Here is an 11,434-nt window from a genome sequence, read left to right as displayed (position 1 = left end):
TGAGTCACGTTGCACCATATAGTGGCACCACAGCTCCTCACTGTCCTGGTTTCATTCTGTCGAATTATTATATAATTTTAAACTGGAACAGCAGGGTGACCTCCAGCAACTAGTTTAGGGAGAAAGAGAGATAAGAAAAGGGACGGGGGAGAGAGAGGATGAGCAAGAGCTGAAACAGAAATAGCATGGTTGTCCTTGGGAGACGACTCAAAAAAGTGGCTAGGGGGATATAAATATCTTTTAGTAGGTCGCACTGACCGAACTATAACCCACTAGGTACCGGTGGCTGTAGACTGCAGCTACGAAACTTTCTTCTTTGTTGGTCAGACGCAGCTTTCGTTAGCTTTGAAAGTTGGGGGACAAACGTGACATAAGATAAGGATGACGTTTTGCAATGACTTGCATGTTTCAGTCTGTAGATGCTGTATCTTTAAGGCAGTCAACCTGTCGCTTCAGATCAGTTCAGTCAGCAGCATCTTTGTAATTGCAATAGTGGATTCATACAAAGTGCTGGGAGAAAAGAGGGGAGCTGCTGAATTCAGAAAAATTTGATTTTTTTTCTTGCTTTTTTTCTTCCAACAGGTCCCCTCCTCTTGCCTATGTATTTGAAAAGCAATTTTACTATAGATGTTCTACATGAGTGAATACTGAACCTCTAATGAGAGGCTCCCAGGATGTTTCTTGATCAGATGCCCGAACCACCTCAACTGCCCTCTTTTGAGGTGAAGGAGCAGCGGCTCTACTCTAAGCTCCCTTCAGATGTCTGAGATCCTCACCTTATCTCTAAGGCTGTGCCCAGCCACCCCACAGAGGAAACCCATTTCGGCTGCTTGCATCCATGATCTCATTCTTTCGGTCACTACCCAGAGCTCATGACCATAGGTGAGGGCTGGGACATAAATGGACCAGACAATCGAAAGCTTCGCCCTTGGGCTCAGCTCCCTCTTCACCATGACAGCCCGGCACAGGGCCCGCATCACTGCAGAAGCCACACCAAACCGCTGATCCATCTCCTGCTCCATTCTACCCTCACTCGTGAACAAGACCCCGAGATACTTGAACTCCCTCTCTCAACTCTCCCAACCCCAATGGGCAATCCACTGGTTTCAATGCCTGGCCAAATTTGGAAGAGGAATTGCTATCAAATGATCAGAGGTCAAACCGAGCACAGCAGCCTTATAGGGAGGAAGCACATCTGCTAAAATAAAGTAGCATGAATTATACTCTTTAGAACTGGGTTCAGATCTAAAGTCATCTAGTCAGTGCCAATAAGTAAAACTTTGGAGTACAGGAAACTTTAACAGTGGGGCTACAATCTAGACGAGGAACTGCAGTGCTGGTGCATGCTGATTGTGAATTGTGCTTCTTTCAGCCTCAGACACCTTATTTAAAGTCAGCACAGAGACCCCCTCCATTACTCAGGACTGGAGTCATGTGATACAGATTTAAGGCTGGGAATATCAGTCACATTGTGCTGGTGGGAGAAAAAAAAAGAACAGAGATCATGTCCACCCGGCTGTGAAGCTATACAGTCAGTCACACCAACTTTACCAAACACCAGCCCCCCAACTCCACCCTGGTGGCTGCACACACTAATGATGACCCCACCCACCCAGGTCCCGTCTATAGTGAGCAGACAGAGAGAGGGTTTAGCTCAAACTGCTGCAATCTGCAGAAAGCACTGTGCTGGACACACTCTGGCAGCCAGTGGCAGCCTTATATTCTGCACTCAGCTCTTTCCCTTTGTCACGGTGGATTGTGGATGAGCTCTCTGCTGGGGTGTGGGTCTGTGAGCAGGGGTGGGGACTGGGGCCAAGGGCGTAAACAGGTTGTGTGTATGTGTGTGTGTGTACTACCACACACACCCACGGCTCAAATGAGTGTTTTTTGAAGCCCTGGGGTCTTTCTGTTAGCCTTAAACACCACTGTAAAGCGGCTAGACAAAGAGCTTTGAAGAGAGCCTGTCAGGAAGTAAAATGTAGCAGGGGTTTGTCCTCCGAGGCTCCAGCCCTGAATGTTTTCTGTACAAACCCTGAGTCTTTTTTGAAGTTAGGGAACACCACCTACATTAAGAATTCCAATATGTTGTTTCCATGGCTGAGCTCAATCAATATTTGTGAACATGAGCTACTCTCTTAAAGCCAGAAACCAGAGAAGTATGTCTCAAACTTGTGATGTCATAGGGAATAAAGTCTGAAGCTGCCCCATAGACGATAAATGGGAGCCTGATTTTGTGGACCCACAGAATGTTTTTTTTTATTTACTCTATTGTAGTGTTCTCAGTGCTGAAACAAAACGTACTCATATACTCAGAACATTCCCCTGAGTGCTCTCAGTGTCATAACATCTTTCTCCATTCATTCTCTATGGAGCGTTCCACACAAAGTTGAGTTTTAGTGCTCTAGTTTTTAGTTTTGGGAGAGAGTTGTTCATGTTTCCTCATATCTTTGGACTGTCTTGGACCATTGGAATAACATGTATGAGTTCCCCTTTAAGACTGTGTCATTCAGATAATAATATATGCCCATGTTGTTAGTCCTACAATGCCTCTCCAACATGATCCCACTTCCAGCTCGTCAAATACAGACGCTTAGTCAGTGGTCCGTCGGCATGAGACACCGACGCACAGAAACATACTTTGGTGGAGGTGTGAGACGACCTGAACGGTGGTTTATGTTGATGCTACAGGCAACTGTTGGAGTATAAATAGCAAGAAAGTCCACATGATGCAGGTGGGAGGTGAGGTGGATGTATCAAATAAAGTCTGAATTTTTCACTCAGCGAGGCCGCTGTTCATGTCCAGTGTGAAACCAGAAGTCAGTCTAGTTGTTTCGATAACTAGTGACGAATGTCGTGTGACATATGTGACACATCATGTGATGTTCATTGCATTTAGTAACAAGCATACTTATTATTTTTTCTAAACCTAACCTTGTTCTTTTGTTGCCTAAACCTAAAGAAGTAAACCCTAAAAATTAAGTTAATCAGCAACTTTGTAAGTTTATTTTGAAAAAGACTGCATTGAACATGCAGAAACTGTATATTTCCTGTGAAAAGAGAAGTTTATTTTGAAAAGAGACATTGCATGAAACAAGCGTAAATTGACACTCCGTCCCTGAACACCCTAAACTCTCACAGGAGGGATACCTAGCGCATCATACTTTGGCGGGACAAATGTTAGCAGTAACTGTATATTTTCTGTGAACATGGAAGTTTACTTTGAAAAGAAACAATGCATGAAACAAGAGTAAGGCCCCGTTTAGACGACAGCGATTTCAACTGAAAACGGTAAACTTTAGTTGCGTTTTGGCCGATCGTTTACACGACAACTGCGTTTTGGGTGCCTGAAAACGCAGTGATTTGAAAACGGGTTCCAGAGTGCAGCATTATGGAAACGGTAGCGTCTCCGTTGTCATGTAAACGTGCAATATGCAGTTGCTCTGAAAACGGAGACTTTTCGCACATGCGCATTACAGTTCCAGTCACTAGGCATGCTGACCATCACAACAATGCTGAGCTCTGTTTGCCCTGCTCACCCTGTTGATTTGAAGTGAATTGTAGATCTGTTACTGTAGCAACTCCACCTTGTCGTCCATCCAGACAAAGTTATCTGTGCATGCTTTCGCCAGTGTGTCTTCTTTGTTTTGGTTTGTAATCACGGCGTTGGAGAGGAAGGCTCTTCAGCGCAGGTGCATGGCGTCATGCTGTGGTGTTGCTTTGTAAATTTACACTGCCACCCATTGACCTGGCGTGCATACAGGTCAAGCAGTGTTTCCAGTAGATTTTGCAGCGTTTCCAGTAGTGGCTGGGGGGACATAAATATCTTTTAGAGGCCGTTTACACGTACACGGTGATTTTGATAAACGGAGACATCTTCCTTCGTTTGTGCCCTTCGTTTACACGCAAACGGAGATTTCTCCTCTGAAAACGAGTCTTTCTAAAAACTCCGGCCAGAGTGGAGATTTTGGAAAACTCCGGTTGCGCGTTTGCATGTAAACATGGAGATAAACGGAGATAAACGGAGTTATAGGCAGCCGACGTCACAGTATGCGCCGTAACTTGCGCCTGTGTCAAAAGTGCGACCTATGTTGCTATGGTGACAATGGATACATGGAAGGCTTGAGCTTCTCGTTACACTGCCACCTACAGGTTTGGCATGCTCTTGTATATATATACATGGGTAAGTGTAAACGAAGATCTTTTTGAAAACGGAGACGGTGAAATGTCCGTTTATGAAAATAGCCGGCAACGTGTAAACAGCCTCTTAGTAGGTCGCACTGACCTACAGCGTTTCCAGTAGATTTTGCGGCTCCGTGTGAACGGGGATCGTTTCAATTACGTTGTCATATAAACGCAGATGTTTTTTAAAACGCAAAGGACAGACTTTTCCGTTTTTACTGAAATCGTTGTCGTATAAACGGCCCCTAAATGTTCTCATGCTGGCCTAATATTCAGTCCATAATATTGAAGACTACTTTTTCTTGGCATTGCTGGGGATCCTTGATTTGCAATTAGAGCAGCCCAGATTATTATAGGATGGACTCCAATGTAGCAGATTTGTCAGCTGAACAGTCAATCCATAAACTCTGCTTCAGCATAGTGTAACAAAAATAGGCATCAAGATTAGTAATGCTGTTTATGCCAAGTTCCTACCCTACCTATGTTATGTAACTTAGAAATAGTAGCATCAGACAATCAGCCTTTTTGACTGAATCTTCCTCTTTAACATTTGTTGTGTTGTGGTTTCAGAATAATGAGGACAGTTGGAAAACAACTGGATAGAATACAGTCTGAAGGTCAACAGGACTAACTATCATGCATTTCCCAAATGACTCACAGAATTTTAGGCATTGTATTATCTCAAGTGATTTGACAAATAGTGCCTAAATCTGCCATAAACAGGAAAACAGATCTTGCATGGTGGCATGCATGTTTGCAACATTTGCCTCTGCCCCTGCCTGAACTCAATTGTTTTCCAGTTTTAAAAAGGATTGGTTGAACCAGACTGACATAAGTCAATGTAATGTATTTTCAAAAGTATAAACTTTTAATATGTCAATCAATCAATCAATTTTATTTATAAAGCCCAATATCACAAATCACAATTTGCCTCACAGGGCTTTACAGCATACGACATCCCTCTGTCCTTATGACCCTCCCAGCGGATAAGGAAAAACTCCCCCCAAAAAAACCCTTTAACGGGGGAAAAAAAAAAACGGTAGAAACCTCAGGAAGAGCAACTGAGGAGGGATCCCTCTTCCAGGACGGACAGACATGCAATAGATGTCGTACAGAACAGATCAGCATAATAAATTAACAGTAATCCGTAGGCCATGACACAATGAGACAGAAAGAGAGAGAGAGAGAGAGAAAGAGAGAGAGAGAGAGAGAGAGAGAGAGAGAGAGAGATGCAGGTAATGACAGTAGCTTACAACATTAATGAAAGTAATAATATTATAGTTATAGTTCTGGCTACTGTGGTACAATATGTTGAAAGTATGTATTAATATCTGGCAGTATACATGTGTGACAATAGTCATATGTGTATAATAACAGTAGAAGTATGACTAATGACTAATGATGGCAGCAGCAGCAGGAGGCATCTGGCATGACCACGGCAGCAGCACAACCACACACGTCACGCTGTCCAGGCACCACTGTGATATGAGTTAATCTGAGAGACAGTGGAGCACAAAGGCTCCGGAGAAGAAGCCCAGTTAGTGACATCCAGAATGGCCGAGTTAGCAAGATGCAGTGAGTGAGTGAGAGTGTGAGAGTGTGAGAGTGTGAGTCCTCCGGCAGACTAGGCCTAAGTCAGCCTAACTAGGGGCTTTTACAGGGCAAGCCTGAGCCAGCCCTAACTATAAGCTTTATCAAAGAGGAAAGTCTTAAGTCTAGTCTTAAATGTGGAGATGGTGTCTGCCTCCCGGACTGTAACAGGAAGATGATTCCACAGGAGAGGAGCCTGATAGCTGAAGGCTCTGGCTCCTGATCTACTTTTGGAGACTTTAGGGACCACGAGTAACCCTGCGTTCTCCGAGCGCAGTGTTCTGGTGAGATAATAAGGCACTATGAGCTCTCTAAGATATGACGGAGCTTGACCATTTAGAGCTTTATAAGTTAGCAGTAGGATTTTAAATTCAATTCTGGATTTTACAGGGAGCCAGTGCAGAGAAGCTAAAACAGGAGAAATATGATCTCGTTTCTTAGTTCCTTAGTTAGTACACGTGCTGCTGCAGCAAAAGTGTGGACGAATTTTTCTGCATCTTTTCGGGTCAGGATAGGCCTAATTTTCGCAATATTACGCAGATGAAAAAAATGCAGTCCATGAGGATTGTTTTAAATGAGAATTAAAAGACAAATCTTGATCAAATGTTACTCCGAGGTTTCTTACGGTAGTGCTAGAGGCCAGAGCAATGCCATCTAGAGAAACTGTGTCATCAGATAAAGAGTCTCTGAGTTGTTTGGGGCCAAGAACAGTAACTTCAGTTTTGTCTGAATTTAACATCAGGGAATTGGTGCTCATCCAGGTTTTTATGTCTTTAAGGCAGTTATGGAGTTTATGTATTGTATTGCTCAGATAATGATTTTTGTACAATCATGCTCTGGAGGCTGCTGATAAAATAATCATAGATAAAATGATGAGACGATTAGATGTTATTAAATCAGATATGAATAAAAATCTGTCATACTGAGGAGTAAATTCAATTCAAGTCAATTCAATGGAACTTCATTTATCCTAAGGGAAATTCTTGTGCCACAGAATGCTTCAAATTACAGTAACCACAATTCTAATGATTGACAACCAGTACCAACCACACAACCAGTGGGTTCCCCAGGTCAGGGGCACTCACTGGGCCCAGTTTTAGAGCAATAGAGTATTATATATCAGGCAAAATATACAAGATAGAAGTGTTTTCAAGGAGCAAAAGCAAATCAGGTAAATATAAGGTTAACATATGTTAATAGTCATTCTGTATCAACATAGGTACCAATGACTAACTGATATATACAGCAGAGTTTTATCAGGACAGCAATAAAAATTGTTTGTCTATACTAATATCCAAAAGCTGCAAAGTGATCCTCTACCTTTTGAGTGTTTGCTATGTTTGGATTTGAAATGGTTTTAACTGGATGATGTCATCTTATATGGGAGGGTCAGGTCAACCAATACAATGATAGAAAGTTAAACGTCAGCACTTACAGTATGTAATGTTTCTACAAATTTCTTTTTTGGTATTTTCTTTTTATTTAAATTCATAAAAAAGAAATCATCAGGTACAAAGCCACTTGAACAGTTCACTTTTTTTGTAACTGACAAAACAACACTATGTGGACAAATAAATAGACAAATAATAATAGAAAAAAATGTCAAAGAGCAAAACAAATAAATAAATAAAAGTAATGATCTATGGTCCAGGTGTAGCAGGTCACCAGGAGTAGTTACTGTAGTGCACGGCACCTCTTAAAGTATCTAGTTTGGGCGTTTCACATTGAATTGCCCATTGAATGCATCACCTCTAGTGGCACATGGCATGACAGGACACATAAAGCTCACATCATTCAGGAAATTAACAACAGTACCACAAATTGCAATCAATCATTTACCAGAACAAAACCGGCAATTGTTTTCAACAACAGGGTTTAATTGGTGTTACCAAGTGTGGACAAAAAGTCTTGTTACGTACTCCAATCACATATGAAAGTACAAACAAGTCTACAGTGTCCTATATTATTCAACCTTAATGTAATCAGGGTTGTTTCTAGGAATGCCTTGGTCACAGTTTCACACATTCACATCTGTAAACTGTCCGTAACATACACAATCTAATCTGTTAGCTACTGAGCAGCATTGCTGGAGCAATTGGGGGTTTATGGCCTTCACAACGGCCCCTCCTTAGGGACACTGCCTCATCTTATTTGGGTTAATGTGATCAAGTTTAGACAGTAAACCTCCTTTTCTATTTCTAGCTGATGCGACTTAAAATCTAAGACAGCAGTGCTCTCTTTTGAGGTACAAAGTTCCCTTTTAAACTGTCCCTCACCTTAGTTCAACTGTCCATCAACCCCTCTGAAAAAGTCTGTTGAGTCAGATGCTTAGTGCAATACAATTTTTGAGCAGCGACAAACTCAACAGCTCAAATGTGTTGATAGTGCAAATCAATACCAACTCTTGATGCTGTGGCTGCAGCCGAAAAGATCCCGCCCACTCGGAAACCTTCAACTACAATAATACGCTCACAGCAAAAATGCAAAATACTGGAACCACACTAACAACACAGCAGAGCTTTTTCATTACCACTAACTGCTCATAATGAGTAGCATGCTATTTTCCAAACTGCTCAGCCCTCCCTACGAGACCCATCATCCCATAAAGCCCTCGCCACTACCACTTTGTTGGTTCAGCACCACCCATGCTCACAGATACACACCCTAAAGGGAGACAGACACAGTGCAGACAGAGAACACAAAGACAAAAATAATTTAGGTGTTGGAGTTTGGGTGTCTTCCTCAGCGCTTATCTTCGGGCCACCAGCAGGAATAAGTCCCTCTCTGGAGTCGGGATCTTTTCTAGCTCGACTGCAAAAACCATCAAATCACTGCTCACATTGCTGCACGGTGCAACAGAGGAAAGCACAGGGGAAAACACTTATCCTGGTCTTGAGGGTCTCTCACATGAGGATCCTCTGAAGCTTTATGAATAACCCAAAACTTGATGACTTACTTGATGTCACACACCAACCAGGTGCTGCATAGTGTCTCAGAAATAATTTAGTGCAGCAACAGCAGCTCTCAGGGAGAAAAATGCTAAAACGAATAGAAGAAAACTGGAAAAAAAGACATAAAGATTGAGGTGTTCATGGGAATTTGATTTCTGGAAAGAATTTGTGACTCAATAAAAAGTGCTGATATGGGTGAGATGTTTCAGTGGATCACTATGATGTAATCTTGCAGTATGATGTGTGGATATAGTAGGATATATGCCATGTTTTTGTATAAACTAACTGCTTTTAATGACAATGATGTGGTGAATCCAAGGAGACATCATCTTATATTTATCCCATTTTTTATTGCCTCTATCTTCACAAGTTAAATGAGATAGTTGGAGCATTTAAAGGAACAGTGTATAAGATTTAGGGGGATTTAGTAGTGTCCAGCGTTGAGGACTGCAGATTGCAACCAGCTGAAACTGATTAGAAGTCCTTCAGTGTTCATTGTTCAGGAGGTTTTCACCAGGAGCTGAATTATCCACAGAGGTCTCCTCCTCTCCAAAACAAACAGATGATTCAAACTGGTGTAAACACGGAATAAACAGTTTCGAGGTAGAAATCTCTGTTTCTTCGACTGTTTGACACATTGCAGACAGGCCGTTTGCTCAGCGCCTGCTATGTGTGCTCACCTTATTTCTGATCCAGACATTCAGGAAGTTTTTACTGGGAGCCATCAATATCAAAACATCAATGTTTTTCGTCGCTTCTGGCTTCTAACTGCAGTGCACGATGCAAAAACACAAAAGGCCTTATCTAGAACCAGTGTTTGGTTCATCCGTTCCACGGTTCTGGGATATTGTAGAAAAATGGCAGTGCAACATGGTGACCTCCATAGACGAGGACCCACTCCCTATGTAGATATCAACAGCTCATTCTAAGGTAACAAGGAGAAGACATCACCATACTGATTTCCTTTTTAGTAGCCTACATCCTCACCAGTTAAATAAGACAGATGGAGAATTTAAAGGAACAGTGTGTAAGATTTAGGGGGATTGAGTAGCGTCTAGCATTAAGGATTGTAGATTGCAACCAGCTGAAACTTCTCCTGATTACAAGTCCTTCAGAGTTCTTTGTTCAGGGAAGTTTTTAACCAGGGGCCGACTAATCGTCAGGGGTCTCCTTCTCTCCTAAACAAACAGACCTGGTGATTAAAACTGGTAAAAACACGGAGGGGCTTCTAACTACAGCGGCCGATGCTAAAACGCAAAAGGCCCAATCTAGAGCCAGTGTTTGGTTGGTCTGTTCTGGGGTTCTGGGCTACTGTAGAAACATGGCAGTGCAACATAGTGATCTCCATGGACAAGGAGCCACTCCCTCTGTAGATATAAACGGCTCCAGGAGAAGACATCATCATACTGATTTACTTTCTAGTACCCTATATTCTCACCAGTTAAATTAGATAGTTGGAGAATTTAAAGGAACAGTGTGTAAGATTTAGGGGGATTTAGTAGCGTCAAGAGTTGAGGACTGCAGATTGCAACCAGCCGAAACTCTCCCGATTAGAAGTCCTTCAGTGTTCATAGTTCATGAGATTTATATCAGGAGCTGAATTATCTGAACGGGGCTCCTCCTCTCCAAAACAAACAAATCAGGTAATTGAAATGGTTAAAAACACTGAATAAAGCTGTTTCACGTTGAAAAATCAGCGTTGTTCCAGTGCTGCTTATCACAGAGGGGCCTCTGATGCAAAAACACAAAAGGCCCTATCTAGAGCCAGTGTTTTGTTTGTCCGTTCAGCCGCTGTGTTTCCCCCTGACACTGCCAGGTGCCATTAAACTGTAACCGCAACCGGCTGCAGATCATGTCAATGTTAAAGGATGCCTTTTTTTGTTGGTTTCTGATGCAGCAAGTCACTGCCCAAGTGGCCAATATCGACAACTTTGGAGTGAGACCGGGCTCATGGTGTAGGTATGGTGGGCAAGTCATGTAGCTGCTCCAGCTGCACCTATACCTACTGGATCTAGAGCCAGTATTTGGTTTGTCTGTTCTGGGCTACTGCAGAAACGTGACGGAGCAACATGGTGACCTCCACAGAGGAGGACCCGCTCCCTATGTAGATATGGCTTGGTCTAAGGTAACAAGTAGAAGACACTATTGTATTGATTTCCTTTCTAGTAGCCTATATCCTCACCAGTTAAATGAAATAGTTGCAGAATTTAAAGGAACAGTTGGTAAGATTTAGGGGGAATCAGCTGCGTCTAGTGGTGAGGATTGAGGATTGCAACCAGCTGACTCTCTATCGATTAGAAGTCTTTCAGTGTTCATTGTTCAGGAGGTTTTAACCAGGAGACAAATTATTTGTAGAGATCACGGAGGGACTGCTAACTAAGGATTGTAGATTGCAACCAGCTGAAACTTCTCCTGATTAGAAGTCCTTCAGAGTTCTTTGTTCGGGGAGGTTTTTAACCAGGGGCCGAATAATCGTCAGGGGTCTCCTTCTCTCCTAAACAAACAGACTTGGTGATTAAAACTGGTAAAAACACGGAGGGGCTTCTAACTACAGCGGCCGATGCTAAAATGCAAAAGACCCTATCTAGAGCCAGTGTTTGGTTTGTCCGTTCCAGGGTTCTGGGATATTGTAGAAACATGGCAGTTTCCATGTAGATATAAACGGCTCCAGGAGAAGAAATCATCATAATGATTTACTTTCTAGTACCCAATAT

Source organism: Epinephelus fuscoguttatus, linkage group LG12 (genome assembly GCF_011397635.1).
Source record: "Epinephelus fuscoguttatus linkage group LG12, E.fuscoguttatus.final_Chr_v1".
Classification (NCBI taxonomy): Eukaryota; Metazoa; Chordata; class Actinopteri; order Perciformes; family Serranidae; genus Epinephelus; species Epinephelus fuscoguttatus.
Note: the sequence above shows the minus strand (reverse complement) of the source record.